This window comes from Spinacia oleracea, chromosome 6 (genome assembly GCF_020520425.1).
Source record: "Spinacia oleracea cultivar Varoflay chromosome 6, BTI_SOV_V1, whole genome shotgun sequence".
Taxonomy (NCBI): Eukaryota; Viridiplantae; Streptophyta; class Magnoliopsida; order Caryophyllales; family Amaranthaceae; genus Spinacia; species Spinacia oleracea.
Window position 1 is genome coordinate 79,183,476 of NC_079492.1, and position 16,278 is coordinate 79,199,753.

Here is a 16,278-nt window from a genome sequence, read left to right on the forward strand (position 1 = left end):
ATTGAAACATTGCTTCTACTCCCAAACGAAACCAACACTGCTTCTACTCCCAATTCCTAAACGAAACCAACACCAACACTGCTTCGTTCTCACCGGCAGCCATCGTTCACTGCCGTCGCCCACTCCTCCACTGCTTTCCCCTTGCGCTGCACTCCTTCTTGCCTCCCCTGCGGTTCTGCCATTCCCCTAAACCCTGCGGTTCCCCTAAACCCTGCTTCCCCTGCGGTTCTGCCGCTCCCTATTTAGATCCGCCGCCCACGGCAGTCGCCCACAGCACGGCCGCTGCCCAAGGCAGTCTCCCACAGCACAGCCGCCGCCGCCCACTCCGCCTCCATTGTTCATTGTCCTCTCTCCTCTCTTAGGTATTGAATTTTAATTTTGATATTTATTGAATTTTAATTGTGTATTTTAATTTTAATTGTAGACATTATGATTGAATTTTAATTATGCATTTTAATTGAATTATAATTGTTGATATTATTTTTGTCTCAGATTTTTAATATTGATTGATTTTGGCTTTCTGGGGTTTTATAAGTTTTTGTTAGTTTTGATTGATTTTTTTTTTTTTTGTCTAAAGTGGGTTTTGATTTTTTTGAATTGGGTTTGTTAATTTGTTTATGCTGTAGAATAATTAGTTCTTTTTTACTTTTATTTGGTGCAAGTTTTGTGAACTTTTGGCTGGATTAGCTCTTATTTGCCCTAATTTTAGTTAATTTGATTAATTTATGGTATAAATTTAGCTTATTGTTGGCGTGATTACATGTTTTGGAATCATTAATAAGGTTAGCTGGGGAATATTATGCTAGATCATTATAGTTTCGTCCACTTGATGTCGATTTCCAAGGATAGGGAGGGGTTTTATAATTCATACTTGGTTGAATTTTTAATTTGGTTGGTTTGTGTTAGATGTTTGATATGTTTTTTTAATGCAAGCCTTGCCTATAATATATAGAAACCAACGATTCTAGGATCTGTAGAATGCAATATTTTTGGGAGATGCAATAGCTATCTTCATTAGCATTGTTAGAAAGATATAAAGAAAATATGTGGGGCATTGTTAACTTTGGAGTTTTAATGGGAAAATTCGAATAATTCTTTTCATTGGATGAAATGCTTTCCCTTGTGAGTGGAGAATAAAGTAAATCAACCTTACAAATTATTGATTTATCCAGTCGAACAATGCCCATTCTGAGATGAAAATTGAATCTTTTATGCAGCCTGTATGATCAGATATTCAAGCCCGGCAAGTTAGTAGCAAACGCTGATTTCCATTTGTTCAAGGCTGGAGTTGAACCTAAATGGGAGGATCCTGAGTGTGCACATGGAGGCAAGTGGACTGTTTCTGCTAGCAGAAAGACGAATCTTGAGGCAATGTGGCTTGAAACTGTAATTTTGTAACATTTTGACCGAAGCATACCCCCCAATAAACTTGTTTTTTCCGTACAGTCTAACTTCCAACCACGTGGCTTAAGTGCTTAACTATTTGTTGAAATTTTTCTTTTGAGCAGTTGATGGCTCTAACTGGGGAGCAGTTCGATGAAGCTGATAGATATGTGGTGTGGTTGCTAGTGCGCGTTCAAGGGGAGACAAACTTTCACTGTGGACAAGAAATGCTGCGAATGAGGCTGTGCAGGTTTATTTTTTCTTTTTCTTTTGGCATAACTTGTTCTCTAAATTATAAACATCGTAGGCCATAGGCAAATATCTAGGCTTTTGTCTTCTGCTTGTTGTTCGACAAGTTCATGCTTTTCATTATACTTTGTTGCCTGTGCTTACCGTGCAATGTTCTTATGCTGGACATGAGGTTTTCGTGTTTTGGACTTTGGGCACAGGGACACCAGATTGGTGGATTTGAAAGTGTATTCTGTAGAATTTGGATGGGTAGACTTTGTTGTCCATTACTATATGATTTTTTGAAATGTCGCACAATAATTTTCATGGTAATGAATTTTTATTTTTGTTTTTGTCTTTTGAATTATGTGTATATTCTTTTGCAGCCAAATGATATTATAGCAGCTGAATCTGAGGGAGCTATGGCAATAGGAGTTTGCACTGGTGTTTTCGGAAAGGAAGAGCTGGAGCAAGTCAGCAATGGAGGTGCGGTTACGATAGCATGGATGAAACTATTTGTAAATTAATTCGATCAAGTTTACACTTGTAACCATGACAGAGTTAATCACATTAATTCACATTCTGCTTTTTACAAGGTTGCATATTTGCTGATCAAGTTCGTGATTCTGAGATGATCAAGTTCGTGATCATGTCAGTGTTATGCTGCTGAGGAAGCTGGTGAGGAAAAATGGTTTGTCGACGTGCCGTTGTTATTGGTCCAAGTTCAATCTGCTTGAGAAAGTGACAACCAGAGAATGCAGGCCAAGAATGTTCAAATTGGGCGAAGCTGTTTTCTTCATTTGTAGGGTTATTGCAGCTGCCGTTTTCTTGAATACTGTAGGAAGTATGCCCTGCCGAAGTTTGATCATTCTCAGCTTCTTCTTCCCATCTTTTATCGTAAGGATTTACAGCTTGATCTTTCTCTACCATGCACCTTAAATTGTTCATTACTTGATTAGCTAACTCTTTGAGTAATTAAGAAGAGAAGTTCAGAACATTTGTAAATTCATTTTGTTCCCTTTGATCTTAAAATGGAAGAACGAGTTCTTTTGCTGGCCTCTATGAAATTAATAGTCACATTTATATTCGAGCCATGGAAGATGTTTTATGCATTTTGTACTATTCTGAAAATAGTGAATATTTTTCTTGCTGCAAAGGAGGCATGGCCAGTCGGCCATAGTTGCAAACAAGATTAGAACACAGATTTTTTATATAGGATTCCTAGAGACCACACTAGTGACTGTAATCACACATAAAATTGTAGAATCATACTCAATTTTTTTTTGGTAAAAGTAGAGCATTATTCTGAACTTTTCTTCTTGAGTTAGGTGTAGAATTTTATGGCTCAATTCAACATGGTTATGATCAATTTTATTGTTTCTTCTGCCTATAATGTACACAGTGAGTTTTATTCTTGTTTCTTTGTTCATGTTTCCTCACCTTCTAGCTTTCCAACCCCCCTGGATTTCTTAAGAATGGTTATTTCTCGTTGTGTTTCTAATAAATTTCTGGTCTTGCTATTTATGTGCAGCAATTCTGGAAGCAGCAGTTCTGGGAGCAGCAGTTCTGACAGCAGCAGGTGTGATCTGTTCATTTTAGTTGTTATTCTGTTCTATTTCGTTCATGTTCTGTTCTGTGTTGTTCTGTGCATCCTATGTTGTTCATTCTGTTCTGTTCGTGCATTATGATACCGAGGCTGATTTGCGTTAGTTTGAGCACCTAATAGATCACGGTCTGACTAATAAATTCAAAGCTACCTTACAGATGGTCTCAAATCCTATATTTATGAAAGTAAATTCGCAGAATATTGATGCAATATCTGGTGGCTAGCTCACAGCAGCTGCTCATGACTTTCAATTTTGATTTACATTGATGCAACCGATGAATAAGATTCATCTATAAACCAGTGTGTCTGATAATCTGATAATCTATAAACCAGTGTGTCTGTTATTAAGGTAATGACTAATTTTTTGAGCTTGCTGAAACTCTTGGACATTTGTTTTCATGAACTCTTATGTTCATCTGGTTCTTTTTGTAGGATCTTTTACCTGTTTGTTGTTGCTTTTCTGCTGATCTACCAGTCACTTTTCCATCTATTTCACCAGCTTAGCTGCAATTTTCTTCGATGGAGGTTGTAGGAGTTGAAATTCTCTCTCTGACAGAACTATTAGCCATTTCTTGGACTGGATTTGGCTGTTGATGAAATGACTCTGCATCATATTGTAGGATTGCATTAAGTGATTCTTGTACTAACTTTATGGCTGCAGTCTGTTGCAGTCCAAGTTTCTCTGTCTTTGCAACTTGGTCATCAACTTCCTAGAGATTGTTGCTGTTTTTACTCAGCTCCATATTCAAGTTACTCATCTCATGGCTATTGTTTCCATCTCCACTTTCTTTTTCATCTGCTTGAATGATATCTTGGGCCTCATTCGTTTATGGTTCACTTAAACTTTTATGTTAAAAGTGTAGTTAGGTTATCAACATGTTGGGTGATCTATGGTGAATTTGCCTTTTATTGGGTTGTAACTAAAATATTAAAAAACGAATTTTTTTTTTTAAAAAAAAAGTCATTTGCAACGCACATTTAGCTAATGTGCGTGGCAAATGACTTTTTTTTTTCGCCTAAAAGTCATTTGCGTCGCACATTTAGCTAATGTGCGTTGCAAATGACTTTTCAGGCATGGTGCTGAAAAGTCATTTGCAACGCACATTAGCTAAATGTGCGACGCAAATGAACCTTATTTGCGTCGCACATTTAGCTAATGTGCGTTGCAAATGACTTTTCAGCACCATGCCTGAAAAGTTATTTGCGTCGCACATTTGCTAAATGTGCGACGCAAATAAGGTTCATTTGCGTCACACAAATGTGCGACGCAAATGACTTTTAGTCATTTGCGTCGAGAGCTTTTGCCACGCACGATGTGCGACGCAAATGTGCTTAAAAGTACGATGCAAATGACCCTTTTTCCACAACCATGTGCTCTCGTCGTAATTTATGACACGTTACCTCTCGTCATAAGTCTATTACTCTCGTCATGACTTGCAAGGCGTCGTCCTAATTCTCTCGTCATGACTCATGCCTAGCCACATATTGGAGCTTAAAATATCTCACAACCATGTGCCCTCGTCGCAACTTATGACCCGTTACCTCTCGTAATAAGTAAAATGTTGTCGTCATGACTTGCAAGGCGTCGTCCAAATGCTCTCGTCATGACTCATGCCTAGCCACGTGTTGGAGTTCAAAATCGCTCACAACCATGTGCTCTCGTTGTAACTTATGACACGTTACCTCTCGTAATAAGTCTATTGCTCTCGTTATGACTTTCAAGGCGTCGTCCTAATGCTCTCGTCATGACTCATGCCTAGCCACATGTTGGAGCTCAAAATCGCTCACAACCATGTGCTCTCGTAGTAACTTATGACACGTTACCTCTCGTCATAAGTCTATTTGTCTCGTCATGACTTGCAAGTCGTCATCCTTAATCTCTCGTCATGACTCATGCCAAGCCACATGTTGTAGCTTAAAATCGCTCAAAACCATGTGCCCTCGTCGCAACTTATGACACGTTACCTCTCGTCATAAGTAAAATGCTTTCGTCATGACTTGCAAGGCGCCGTCCTAATGCTCTGGTCATGACTCATGCCTAGCCACATGTTGGAGCTCAAAATCGCTCACAACCATGTGCTTTCGTCGTAACTTATGACACGTTACCTCTCGTCATAAGTCTATTGCTCTCGTCATAAGTAAAATGCCTTTGTCATGACTTGCAAGGCGTCGTCCTAATGCTCTCGTCATGACTCATGCCTAGCCACATGTTGGCCGGATCTCAAAATCGCTCACAACCATGTTCTCTCGTCGTAAATTATGGCACGTTACCTCTCTTCATAAGTCTATTTCTCTCTTCATGACTTGCAAGGCGTCGTCCTAACGCTCTCGTCATGACTCATGCCTAGCCACATGTTGGAGCTCAAAATCGCTCACAACCATGTCGCAACTTATCACACGTTACCTCTCTTCATAAGTAAAATGCCTTCGTCATGACTTGCAAGGCGTCGTCCTAATGCTCTCGTCATGACTCATGCCTAGCCACATGTTGGAGCTTAAAATCTCTCACAACCATGTGCTCTCGTCGTAACTTATGACACGTTACCTCACGTCATAAGTCTATTGCTCTCATCATGACTTGCATGGCGTCGTCCTAATTCTCTCGTCATGACTCATGCCTAGCCACATGTTGGAGCTAAAAATCTCTCACAACCATGTGCCCTCGTTGTAACTTATGACACGTTACCTCTCGTCATAAGTAAAATGCCTTCGTCATGACTTGCAAGCTCTCGTCCTAAAGCTCTCGTCATGACTCATGCCTAGCCACATGTTGGAGCTCAAAATCGCTCACAACCATGTGCTCTCGTCGTAACTTATGACACGTTACCTCTCGTCATAAGTAAAATGCTTTCTTCATGACTTGCAAGCTCTCGTCCTAAATCTCTCGTTATGAATCATGGCTAGCCACATGTTAGAGCACAAAATTGCTCACTCAAGTTTTCTAGTCGTAACTTATGACATGTTGCTTCTCGTCATAAGGTACTAGTTGTAACACTTACGACATTTTCAAAGGGTATTTACCTTGTAAAAAGATAAGACCCCCTTCGAGGGGCAAATGATGTGGCATAAAATAGCCAGACACCATGGCCCAAGGATAACTTGCCACATCGTCTCTATCATGACAAATCAACAACTCAATCAAGTGGATTTGCCAATGTTGCACCATTCCATAATACACTTATACACATTCCAAACACGGTCAAACTGGCCCAAGGCCCAATAAATGTTATTTGTCACATCTGATGTTGTTAGGTTATGATACATATGAACAACATAAATCATGCGGAAAAACCTTAATGCCAGGATACATATTAATTGCACATAATCATATAATTAGTCTAGGATGCATACACTTTGTAGCGTGCCCTCCCTAGCTGCGCCCGAACCGAACAAGAACAAGTCTTTAGGACTCCAAGTGTCGTCCCTCCGTAGAAAGTCCACAACACGTCTGGATCCGCCTTAAGATTGACCAACTAGAATCGCCCTTAAGGTACTACTTATTTTCGGCTAAATAGGGCAAGTGTTATGGCTGATTTTTCTGCTTAAAAATCCTAGCTTTGAATACTTGAAAAACTTGTGTCTAAATTTGTGAACCTAGGCACATATTTATAGACTCATGGAAAAGGATTTAGAATCCTATTAGAATACCAATTAGTTTAATTAGAATCCCTTTAGAACTCTATTAAATAAATTCTATCTACTAGGATTAGGATTTAATCATAGAACGAATTCCGATAGCTTTAGGATTCGTATCGCACACAACCGCACACGAGCACGAGCACCGCACATCCCATGTTGCGCGCGCGCCATGCTGGGCCTGGCCTTGTGCTGGACCTGGCGTGGCCTTGCTGCGTTGTGTTGATGCGCATGGCTTGCTGGACGCAGGCCTGGCTTCATGCTGGGCCTTTGTCTAGTAAGTCTCGTCCGATGCTAATTCGTACGACGCGCTTCTGATTAAATTCCCGATTCCGAAATTCATTTCCGATACGAACAATATTTAATATTTCCAATTCCGGAATTAATTCCCGTTTCGAACTAATATTTAATATTTCCGTTTCCGAAATTATTTTTCCGATTCCGATAATATTTCCGATTCTGACAATATTTCCGTTTCCGGCAATATTTCCGATTCCGGCAATATTTCCATTTCCGATAATATTTTCCGATACGTACCATGTTTCCGTTTCCGGCAACATCTACGACTTGGATAATATTTATATTTCCGATACGATCCATATTTCCGTTTCCGGCAATATCATAGTTTCCGGAGTATTCATTTACTTGCCTTTGACGAACTTAGCTCCCACTGAAACCAAGATCCGTCGATTCCGAATATCCATAGATGGAGTATTTAATGCCATTAAATACTTGATCCGTTTACGTACTATTTGTGTGACCCTACGGGTTCAGTCAAGAGTAAGTTGTGGATTAATATCATTAATTCCACTTGAACTGAAGCGGCCTCTAGCTAGGCATTCAGCTCACTTGATCTCACTGAATTAGTAACTTGTTAATTAATACTGAACCGCATTTATTAGACTTAACATTAAATGCATACTTGGACCAAGGGCATTATTTCCTTCAGATGTGACACTTGTCATTCTAAGAACGATCAGCCAATCATAGACTTTCTCCATTAGGGTTTTCCTTATGTCAAAGGCCTTATAAATACCCTCACTTTCCAAGACAAAGGATCAGATTTTTCTCTCCCCGAGAGATGGCATATTGAAAAGCGTAACAACTCTCTCTCTCTCTCTCTCTCTCTAAACTCTTTCCCTTTCTAAACTCTCTCTCTTTCTAAAATCTTATACTTACTTAAGCATCGGAGGGAATATTCCGAAAGGAATATTCTTGTTTTGTAGGTGGCACATCGGACTGGGTAAGCTATGGACTGCATATCTCCTCGTCAGCAAGACTCGGAAAAACTCCCACAACAATGAGTCCCTTCAATTTGACGATATATTCAAGATAGACTGTCAGGACCAGTCCTGTGACTAAGAAATGAATATCAAGTGAACTTGAATGTCAAAAGTTCAAAATGGTCCCTGGTCGGAGTTTTCTATAAAGGTGGACGCATAGAAAACGCTAGACGACTAGAATGCAAGATGACTAGTAGTTCTGTTTCTTGAACTATGTGGACATGGCAATGTCGCAATCATTTGCATAGATACTTACTTTGAGAAGACTAGTATCGGACAGACCTATGAAACTTTACTGTAAGAGATGAAAATCTGTCATAAGTAAATTTCATTACATTATTAAGACACTAATCCTCAATACCTGAGTGATTTGAGATTACTTGTTTGAGAACTGGTTACTTTGACATTGTCAACCGTCGCACCGTAAAAGGAGGCTATAACGACAACGCTCGGGTAATCACCTATCAAACGAAGTCTACCCTCAAGATCGCAAGATTGGGATTGTTGTCCCATAAATCGGGATGAGATGTTGTACGTTGTACAAGGCCACTCGGAGAGCTAGAAACTGAAAAATGCATGGCCGTGCTCAGATGAATCATAGGCTATAATTATCTGTTTATTTGATTAGTTGAACTCTGAAACCAAGAAATACCTCTGGACATAATAAGGATGACGACTCTTACCTTATGTTCATGAGCAAGCATCAAGCGACAAAGGAATTAGGAAATGCACACTTGTCCCTAAGGATAAGTGGGAGACTGAAGGAAATAATGTCCTTGGTCCAAGTATGCATTCAATGCTAAGTCTAATAAATGCGGTTCAGTATCAATTAATTATACAAGTTAATAATTCATTGAGATCAAGTGAGCTGAATGCCTAGCTAGAGGTCGCTTCAGTTCAAGTGGAATTAATAATATTAGTCCACAGCTTACTCTTGACTGAACCCGTAGGGTCACACAAATAGTACGTGAACGGATCAAGTATTTAAGTGAAATAAATACTCCATTTATGAATATTCGGAATCGATGGATCTCGGTTTCAGTGGGAGCTGAAATCGTCAAAAGGCAAAATATGAATACTCCGGAAACGATGATATAGCCGGAAACGGAAATATGGATCGTATCGGAAATATAAATATTATCCAAGTCGTAGATGTTGCCGGAAACGGAAACATGGTACGTATCGGAAAATATTATTGGAAATGGAAATATTGCCGGAATCAGAAATATTGCCGGAAACGGAAATATTGCCGGAATAAGAAATATTATCGGAATCGGAAATATTAAATATTTGTTCGAAACGGAAATAAATTCCAGAATCAAAAATATTAAATATTGTTCGAATCAGAAATGAATTCCGAAATCGGAAAACGAATCGGAAGTGCGACGTACGAAATAATTATCGGACGAGCTTGCTAGACGCAAGGACCAACACGAAGCCAGGCCTGCGCCTAGCGAAGCCCGCGCAGCGAGCAAGCACCAGCAGCGAGCTCAGCCAAGCAAGGCAGGCCCAGCCGAGCACGGAGCAAGGCCAGGCCCAGCCGAGCAAAGCAAGGCAGGCCATCAGCAGCACCAAAGCAATGGGCCGCGTGCTGCCAGCGCTGCTGGGCCGAGCCGCGCACAGCGCGCCCCTTTGTGGGCTGCGTGTGTGTGTGTTTGTGCGATGCTACGAATCCTTAGACGCTTAGGATTGTTCGATTAATGGTTTTCCTAAATCCACAAGAGTTAGTTGTTTGATTAAACACTTAATTCAAAAGGATTAATTTAACTAGAACTCTAATCGAATTAGTAAAATTGAATCCTAGTGGAAATCTAAGTCCGATATTTCCTCCCTATAAATAGGTGATACATAATCACAATTTATACAACACAATAATCATAAGTATTCATATAGTTTTAAGTTTAAACGAACTTAATAATTTGTCTAAATAATTAAGCTTTCGAATAACATAAAACCTTAGATAATAATCTAGTTAATTGAATCTAAGGCGGATCAGAACGTGCTGTGGACTATCTACGGAGGGGCGACACTTGGAGTCCTAAACTTGTTCTTGTTCGGTTTGGGAGCAGCTAGGGAAGGCACGCGTCACATGTATGTATCCTAATTTATGCTAATTGACTATGTGACAATTAATTTGGTTTCCTGGCTTTATGGTTTTTCCGCATGAAATATATGTTTTATATTTGTCATAACCTAACACCTTGAACATAACATACTAATTAACGTAAAGTGTAACCCGAATGAGCTTCAAAACACTTGGAACGTATATACCTTGAGTATGAACAATGGGGGGAGTCTTGTCAGAAACATGTACTCCTTGAATGATACAAGACGTTGTTTTAAGCTTTTATGCACTGGAATTCCTGTCGGTATGGCCCGACTGTCGGTAGAAAGTTCGACCCTTATTTATTTGGTGCTTGGTTGGCTCCCAACACCCTTATGTTCCCTCAGTGGTTATTATATTTTACCCGTTCGAACCTAATTCTTATTAATATGTGAGTCAAGAGTCATGTCGAGTATCGAGTCTGTCTCCATGCTTAATTGTTTATTAAATGGCTTTTGCATGTGGATTATTATAGTGTTGAATGAAGCATGTTAGACTAGGATTTCAGTCTAGCTTGTTCGTACTCAGCTTTTGTTGACTTCGTGCTTCATGTCATTCGGTCATGGCCTTTGTCTTAATGACCCTATGATGATCCATCAATGCACTTGCATGGTTGGGGAGTAGTTTTCAATAAACAGGTTTGTAGAGATAACTTGCGGGAGAAGTTATCATGGGATTGATTTGAGAGATTAATCTTTCATGTCCCTTGTATGCAAAATTATATTAAATCATAGCCTCTTGGTTTGTTTCTCTCCTGTCATAGACCATTTTATCTGAAAGACACAATGGAGAAAGAACTATAAGGACAAATTAACAGACAAAAGAAGCATGCTAGAAGAATTTAAGAACATTTGCTTATCATCTACAACAGTGAATTCCTTAACGGCAGGACAGCAAGGTGCTATGTCGCACACCTTTAATCAATAAAGCTACACATGTGAGAGGACCGCCATTACAAAAGTTGTAGAAATACTGCCGTAAGTGCCAATTTACCAGCCCTTGAACCAACTAAGGAAAATTTATAGATAAAACTGACCCACTTACCAGGGAACCTTTCAATATAGTGTACAAAATTAGAAATCCCGGGATCATTACTTGACAACTGGGAAGTTTTGAGTAATCGAGAGTCCTTTGGATGAACAAATGAGCTTAGTAAAGAATTGCATGTGGTGATATATTTTTTTAAACAAAGGGAGAAATTCTACTCCCGATTTTTCTTTTACAGAGTGCAGCTAAAGTGTGGAATTGCATATAAACTGATTATTGTAAGGAATTCAGTTACACGCGTACATATTATCCATAATCACCAATATGAAAATCATACGACAAGACGATTGGTAGTTTTAGAACATGTGAAGATAATGCAGTACTAGGAAGAAGAATGCAGTAGGATCATAACCAGTTCTAAGAAGAAGAAGGTTGTGGCATACTAATATTGCAAAGATCACAGGTACACATCTCTATATTCTGTATCAATTCAGAAATATGAATATAAACAATTAATGCAAAAATTGATATCAGAAGTTAAGGAAAATGAAAGAACTCCGGTTTAAAACATACTCTATAGTCTATACTCTCTGTATTATTTCAGAAAATCGGAATATAAACAAGTAATGCAAAATTGATATAAAAAGCTAAGGAAAATGAAAGTAATACACAATGCATATAGACTTTTCGTAGTTCATTTTGAGTTGTACAAGGGGGGAGAATACAGAAAGTAATACACAATGCATATAGACTTAGCTGAAGATTATGGAAAAGTAACAAATGAAGTTAAATAAAAAATATGACAAAGTATCTCAGAATATATACCTCATCTAAAGCCTTTTCCTTCAGTTGCTCGTAAGGCCTCAATCTCATTCGTGCACCACCTATCTCATTATCTTTCTCTGAAGCCATGTTTAAAACCCAAAATAAATTGTTGGAAATCAGACATAGCTAACCAAATCCATTGTCTTAAAGGAAGGATAGAATAAGTTCTTAATTATATAATTTGTCGAGAGCTAAATTTTTAACTATGCTAAAATTATGGAACTCTAAGCTACTACACTCAGTTTAAGGAAATATAATGAGGCATATAACCAAACATCTTTGGCTTAATTCATATTATTCAAATTCGACTAAAGCCACAATTTCACACAGTCAATTAGAAATTTGCAGAACCTCAGGAAAGAAAAAACCTAACTTTGTAGTTGAAATTGAATTTGAAAAATTCAGAAAAAAAAACCTAACTTTGTAACAACAATTACAAATTAAAATCGCAAATCGAAAATCCCACATGAAAATAACAATTACTAATTTCGCAGAACACACAAACTTAGCCGCAATTCTTCATTTTCCGATTTATTACCTAGATTGCCTTTACACCCACGAAACTTTTAACCAATCTGAAATCCTAATTCCCCTCAAATCCTCCCGAAGAACGATCCCTAAAAACCCTAATCTCACAAAACATAACCGTGCAAGTAAAAAACCTTAAATTCCGTGAAATCCAGAACAAATAAGAAAAAAAGGCAACACAATTGCAACTAAATCAACATGAACTTAATTCAAATGAAATCAACAAAACATCACAAAATCGGATATTGAAACTAAAAAATTACAGACCTGGAAAAGGTTCTTCCATTTTGGATCTGCGAGAGTGTAGCTTGCTGAACTCTGGATGCTCGCTTCCAGGTTCTTTCAAGTAATGAGGCGCCATTATCGCAGATTATTTTCTCAATCGGGTTTCCAGATCTAGAGGGGAAGTGCAGAGGAAGAGATGGAAGGAAAAGCTCTGGGTTTCACTTTTTTTCTAATGGAACAAGTTTGTTGGAAGATGTGAAAGAAGGAAACGAAAGAGACCCGGTATCAAATAAGGGCTCTCCTGCTTTTCTCGTAAATTGGCTTTGTGGGCCCAGGGTACACAGGAGACCCGTTATCTAAACTAACGGGTCTCACATTTTCCCTTTTGATTTTCTGTACGAAAAATGTGGGCCCTTTGATAAATTAGAGACCCGTTATTTAAAATAAGGGGTCTCTCGTTTTTTCCATCTTATTTTTCGCAGATAATTGTGGGTAATTTATGTAATTAGAGACCCGTTATCTTTAATATTGGGTTTCTTATATTAAAGAGACCCGTTATCTCAACCAATGGATCTTTTCTTAAGGGTTTCTTTGCCCATTTTTGTAGTAGTGATTATTTATTCTTCCGTATTTATAAACTCTATTTTTATTTTCTAGTCACGACTACTATATTTATTTATACTTTAGTTAATGGGTTTTAAACTATTTAATGCTTTGGTTTTTGGGCCTTAATGGTTCCAGGTTGTTGATTGACCATTAACTATTTATTATGTTTGAAAGTTAGTTAAATTTCGCTGCGTAATTATGGTAGATAGCCGTAGCCGTTATCACGGTGGCGGTAATATCTTGGTAATCTTTTATATAAGTCGAAAAAAGGAATTATAAATATAAGGAATTATCAGGGTGTTACATTCGGGGACTGTTTTTGACATTCTGTTCTCGTGAGTTGTTTTTTAAACGCCATTTCCAATCAGATTAGGGCCAGAAAAGTTGAAATTACGACACTTTACGAATACAGAACCATTTTCTACGATTCGTCCAATAATCAAGAAAATATTCGAAAAGTCACGAAAAATTTCGACAATATCAAAAACATATAAACATGCTAAAAAGTACTTAGTTACATGAAGCTCATGATACCACTGTAGGGGTTTACAGTTAAATACATAACATGATAGCGGAATAACCCCAAAGCCAGGAAACATGTATAAAGCACAGATTAAGCAATACATACGTTTGGAGCGTGTTTTCCACTTATGTCAACGAACACGAACAAAAACTCCAATCGTAGTTCCTCTACTTGGTTCACCGACAGTTCATATCCACCTTGATTGTGGATAGCTTGGATCTTGATCAAGGTTTGAAGCTTTTGGGAAAATACTCAACAATGGAGGCAAAAGAGAAATTAGGCGTAATAGTGATTTGGAAGCTTAGTAGGTGTTCAAACAAATTGACCTTTATTTTCAATGTCGGGTAACATGTAAATTAGGCACCATAGTCTAAATTTGGAAATTGGATTGCAATACTTCTATTATAATTTTATGTTAAATTGTGAAAAGCGTTATTTATTCCCTACTTTTATAATTATATATCTATAAGATAATTGGTATTTGGCATTCCGTATAGTGTAGTGACCAGTGAGTACTCTGTAATCCCTCTAATTTCATCGATCATTTTTGTTTACAAACCTCTAATGCAACCAAGTAATCCGATCAACAAATTTAATAATATGTTCAATGCTGAAATACTATAGGTGTTTTTCTTTACACGCGTTTATAAAAACTAAAATACGCTAAGTGTCAAGAAATGATACTTTAGCATGGTGGTAAACTTCTGAATCAAACTTGCATTAGGTCTAGGGTTCGAAACCTGACTGCACAAGTTCATTTTTATTTTCAGCTTCGCTCACCTCTCTCAATCTCGTCCGCCGCCGCTCTCTCTGCTGCCTGCCGTCTGCCACTTGCCGGAATATCAGATTCCGAAATTCAATCAGTCAGACGATGAATTCTCAAAACTCATTTCAGCTCACAAAACAGTTATTCATCGAGGAAGATGATTATCGTCAATTGTCACTTTGTCAGTATTGTTTTTTGAAAATTACAGTTTACCTTTATGTTTTGATTAGATTATATAAAAATATACAGTAAAATTGAATTTGATTTTGATTTTGATTTCTGGGTTGATTTGCATGCAGAGAAAGCCTCAATTTTACGATGTTTTCGGCATCGGAGATCAGTAAAATCGCCGAAGTTGAAGTTTCTCGCGGTGCTTATTATGATGGCGATAAAAGGCCGATTGCTAACGGTCTATTAGACCCCAAAATGGTGCACTTTCTCACTCTTACAAGCAATTTTGCTGATTTTATAATTTCGTTTTTGTTTTTCGGCAAATAATACTTAGATTTGCTTTTTAATTATTATTTTTATTTTTCGCTGATGTATTATTATTTTTAATTATTTAACCATTCGATATTTTATTTAATTCGATTTTCCAATGGGTTAAAATTTCCAATTTAATAGTGTTTTTTTGGCATGGGTTGCACACATCGTTTTGTGATTTAGCGGAGATAAATTTTGGTGATATAAATAAGAAATGCGTGATGAAATAATCGATCTTGGGACTAAAGAACAACTTATACTTTGTTATCATATGGGGTAATATTGCTACCCGGTACGTGGTACACATTTTTTGTGGAGTAATATAGCGGAAATGTGTTGATGAAAGTTATAATAAGTGAAAAATTAAGTAAATATTTAATCTATACAAATACTTGTTACTTGTATAACATTATAATTTGCATGATGTGAGAGTGATGGATAGCACAGTTGGTTAGAGCTTCCATCCCGGTTCCAGGTGATCCTGGGATCGATTCTCATCCCCGCCCTTGTGGCTCATTAGCACCAAAAAAAATAAAAAAATTGCGTGATGTGACCTTTGACAAACTTGTTGATACTGAAGTATTAGGAATAGAGAAAACAGAAGACACAACCGCTCACTTGCCAATTACAAATATGGAGTAGTAAGTACTAAGTAACTTTAATTTTGGTGCAAAACCCAACAAAATTTTGGCATCCGAAACAGGCCTTTATATTGTGCTAGAATACTTGGGAAAAAGAATTTTTGAATCAATCGGCTTTTTAATAGGTGAAATGATAGAAGAGACTTTGCCACTCTTTTGCAGTCCTCTCTGTCCAAGTGTCTAACATCCCTTTTAATGAGAACAATCTTGAGAGCATAATAAAGGGAGTTCCTTTAGTGAATGGTGTTGAGAAGAACATGGTTCATTTAGCGAGTTGGAAGTTGATGTTTGGATAAAAGAAGGTTGGTTTAGAATCTGGAAGATTGGTGTCCAACAAGATCTCGTTCATTAAGAAATGGCACTGACTATTTATTCTGAATTCTGACCACTGCTTTATCAAGATTAAGTATGAGTTGCAAAAAAATTGGTGGTTTACTTTAGCAGGATTAAGCTT

The 16,278-nt window shown here is 37.9% G+C and overlaps 1 protein-coding gene and 1 pseudogene across 4 annotated transcripts in view; both read left to right on the forward strand.

The window, feature by feature from the left end:
* Positions 1 to 1,212: 1,212 nt before the first annotated feature.
* Positions 1,213 to 3,824, forward strand: LOC130463819 (eukaryotic translation initiation factor-like; annotated as a pseudogene).
* A 10,647-nt stretch (positions 3,825 to 14,471) lies between these two features.
* The window catches only part of LOC110802078 (DNA-directed RNA polymerase III subunit 1), a 30,899-nt gene continuing 29,092 nt past the window's right edge, over positions 14,472 to 16,278 (forward strand). Inside the window, exons 1-2 of one of the 4 annotated variants that reach the window (XM_056830823.1) lie at positions 14,472 to 14,881; positions 15,000 to 15,129. The gene's annotated coding sequence lies outside the window, so the exon portion shown is untranslated. The remainder of the gene's footprint in view (positions 14,882 to 14,999; positions 15,130 to 16,278) is intronic. The other 3 variants (XM_056830822.1, XM_056830825.1, XM_056830824.1) reach the window with 3 other exon arrangements.